This window comes from Melospiza melodia, chromosome 13 (assembly GCF_035770615.1).
Source record: "Melospiza melodia melodia isolate bMelMel2 chromosome 13, bMelMel2.pri, whole genome shotgun sequence".
Taxonomy (NCBI): Eukaryota; Metazoa; Chordata; class Aves; order Passeriformes; family Passerellidae; genus Melospiza; species Melospiza melodia.
In genome coordinates this window covers 3,029,722-3,033,656 of record NC_086206.1, presented here as the reverse complement: position 1 = coordinate 3,033,656, position 3,935 = coordinate 3,029,722, and positions in this window count along the sequence as shown.

Below are 3,935 nucleotides of genomic sequence, written 5' to 3'. Positions count from 1 at the left end.
GTTTATTAGATTGATAATAATTTATTTTCAACAATTAATTCTTAATAAACAATTGTTAATACATGGTTAACCGTCAGCTTGTCTTGGTTGGAAAGACAGGTGTCTGCGGGACCTCTCTGGAATGGAAAATGTGACCTCCTCCTCTCCAAATTATTATCACTTTGAAATTAAGGGGCTTTCAGGCAAAGATATGGGAGAAGTTCTTTGCCAGTATGTACAACAAGGCAAACAAACAACAACGCTGGCAGCAACAACAAACAGAAGCAGATACCCAAGCACAGCCTTCCTTCGGCTGCAGGCACTTTCCCTTTGGTGTAGTTCCAGTCACAGCTGGCAGGAAAGGGAGGCAAAGAATGAATAAAGCAATTACTACAGTAATTGAAATTAAGCTACAACAAGAAATGCACTGGAGAGCTCAAGCACTGTATGATCAATTCTGAAGAACTTATTGCTACGAGGGAGTCTCTGCAGTAGCCAAATAGTGACTGGACAATGTTGAAGTTGTTCAAAGATAAAGAAGTGATGAGAAAACACCCTAGTGAGGGAAGAGCCCTAGCCCTTAGACCCTTTCAAAATATGCAAATACATTAGATTTAGTTCCCCAAAATACAGAGATGGAAATATCTTCTTGGAACAGTTGATCACCTCACCCACTGGGAGCCTTTGCTATCTCAACTGCAACTACCTCCAAAGTGGCTAAGATGCTATTAGAACAAATCATTCCCAGATATGCAAGAACTGAAAGAATGGACTCAGGTAAGGGAACACACTTGACTTCAAAAATTTTACGTTCTATGTGTTGTATTAGACATAAATTGGAAATTCCATACCCCGTGGCACCCTCAAAGCTCTGGATGTGTGGAGAGAATGAATGCTATCCTTAAGAACCATATTACCAAATTAATGATTGAAACCAGATCAGCATTATTACGGATCAGAACTGCTCCAAGAAAGGACATAGGAATTTCTCCCAATGAAATATTACTTGGGTTACCTAATCTGGGAAGGTAGAGCTGAAACTAATGACTTCCATCTGAGAAATTATTGCAGGCAATTACAGCTGGTGCTTTGAAGAGTTGTTTTTTCATAAGAGGTTTACCAAAGGGTGTCTTCTTCATTAGCAGATAGTGTGACAAGGTGTTGATTAAAAGACCAATCAGGTGCACCTCTATCAGAATGGTGTATAAAAGAATGCATTTCTAATAAACTCAGATATTAGCTATGCACTAAGAACCAGAGGAAGTAGCCTCACATGGAGAGGAAATTCAGGTTAGATTTTAGAAAAAAAAATTTCACTGTTTAGGAGTTCAGGCCTGGGAACAGGTTGGCCAGAGAGGGGGTGGAGTTGCCATCCCTGGAGCTGTTAAAGAGGCCTCTGGATCTGACCCTGGGAAATGGTTTAGTGGTTTAGTGTTTGCAGTGTCAGTGCTGGCCTGACGTTGAACTGATGGTCTTAAAGATCTCTTTCACCCCTGCCGGTTCTACAACTGCAAGCGCTTCCCGCCCGGCTGAGGGGAAGGCTCAGGGCTGTCCCGAGGCCAGGGGCGGCCGCGCCTGAGGGGCTCGGGCGGCGCTGCGGCTGCGGCGGCTCCTGAGGGGCCGGGCCGGGCTCTGCCCTCAGCTCCGCCAGATCGCAGCCCTCAAGCCGGCGGGGCCTCCGCTGTCCTTCAGCCCGACGATCGCAGCCCATCCCATCCCTCAGTCCGGCGATCCCAGCCCTCAGCCCGCAGATCCCATCCTCAGCCGGGCCGCGCTCGGCAGCGGGCACCCGCCTCGCCTCGGGGCTTGCCCGGAGCCACCCGCGCCACTGGACCACAGGTACTCGAGCCGTGCCCCATTTTCCCCCTCGCGACTCCCTAACCTTCCCACACAAGAATGCAGCTGCTGTTTCATCAGTAGACTGTTGCCTTTCATGCCCCTCCCCTCTTTCTTATGTTGTTTCCCTTTTATATTTGGGCTGATCTGGAGTGCTTGCTAAGGCTTCAGAGCGGAGCTGTGATAATGAGCTGTAAATCACGCAGGGCTCATCTGAGGGAGGAGGGAGCTGAAATGGGCCAGGACAGCCCCAAGTCCTGTTCCACAGCGCAGCGTCCTCACGGCCCCAGCTGCTGCTCTGGGCTTTGGTTTCCACTGGAGGCCAACAAGGCGCACTTGTCCCCTCTGGGTTTGGTCCCTGGTTTCAAAGGATAAGTCCTGCCCAGGCTGGCTGCTCTGCTGGCCGTGCCAGCCATGTGCTCTAGTGCTGCTGAGCACACGCACTGACAGATCTGCGCTTCTCCAGGAGTGGTTTCTGAGGTTTGAAGCAATGTTACTGGGTTGTTTGCCATAACTGATGGAGAAGTTTCATATGCAACACTTGCCAGCTGTTTGTTGAGATAAATCTAGTTGCTTGTCTTTCCACCTTGCTCTGTGATGCAACAACTGAGGTGAGCTGTTTGCATCTAATTAATGCAGGCTGGCTTATAAACACTATTTTGTGTACCTTCTGTAGGTTGCAAAAGATCCAGGAAAAAGTCAAGATGTGTCCTTGTATACATACAGTTGTAAACCCCGTGTGCTTCCTACATAGTATAATTGTATAAACATGTATTAAATTAAACTCTTCTGAAAAGCAGTTAGCTCCAGAGTGAACTCATTTTTGCAGCCTTCCTTTTGTTTGGGTGGGTTTTGTTTTTTCTTAGGCTGGCAGGGTGGTGGCAGTAGGACAAAAAGAGGTGAGGAAGGCTGGCAAGCTTTTCCTTGTTGTGGCAGGGTTGGATTTGTAGGAAAATGAAATGCGTGTCTGTTATCACTTCTGAAAGGCTGCAGGGAATGGAAGTCTCTCAATTCTCACTCTCTAAGGGAAGCAGCAAAGGAACGGGGGCAATCAGTAACTCCCAAGAGAAAGCAGGGCTGGCTGTCTTCATTAAGATGACAATGATTCTGCTTTGAGCCTTTGTCCACTCTCAAAAGATGATAACCTGGTAGTTACAAATGCAGGGCTATTATAAAATACTGTATTTTGCGCGAACGCGTGTGCGGCTCCCAGTCCGGCCAGCCAGAGGGGGAACTGCCGGCGCCTCCGCTGCATCCGAGATCAGCCGCCCTTGGCGTCGCGGCCTCGGGCTGGGCCGGATCGCGGGCTGGATTGTATGCGCTGGATGGGACGAGGAAAGGGACTGAGCACTTGCTGGGGGTTAATGTCGGTTCATTGAAGGATGGCAGGTACCGAGGGAGGGAGGGCGCCGACCAGCAAACCGGCCTGGAGCAAGGGGAGAGGCGAGGTTTTAAAGGCAAGGGACGGAGAAAGGAGGGAAACCCCGCTAGCAAATAGGAAAACATATAGGGAGATGCACAACATAACTGACATGCAAACATATCCAATAAACACAAGGTTAGAGAGGAGCCCCGGGAGCCCAGCCAATTACATCCCCCAAGGGGAAGAAGGTTCTCGAAAGCTGGGAGGAGTGGGGGGGGTGATTGACTGAGGCCAGGGAGGAGGAAAAGCTTACTTATATGGTAAAATAAGGGAGGGGAAGTTACATAACTTGAGCGATTGACAACTGAATGGGGCAGGGGTAACCGCAGTAACAGAACTGTCAGGAGAGCTGTGGCGGGAAAACTGGGGAGGGAAGAACCATTGTACAAGGACAAAAGGAGAATGATACATAAAATGGGGGAACGCAAGAGAAACTTAAAAACGCACTACAACATCATTTCCAAAGGAAAACTTTGCCATACAGGAATACATTAAACTGTGTGTGAGAGATGACAGAGTAAAAGCAGAAAATTGGGAAAAGTGCATTTTAGAAAAATGATGTAATTTATACTGCATATATTATAAACACTGCTAAGCTGAACGGAACTGAAAACACTTTTTCCTTGCTGTTGTAGAGCAAGAACAGAGATAAAACAAAAATGAACACTGAAAAGGTGCAGATAAGTCAGTGTGGTAA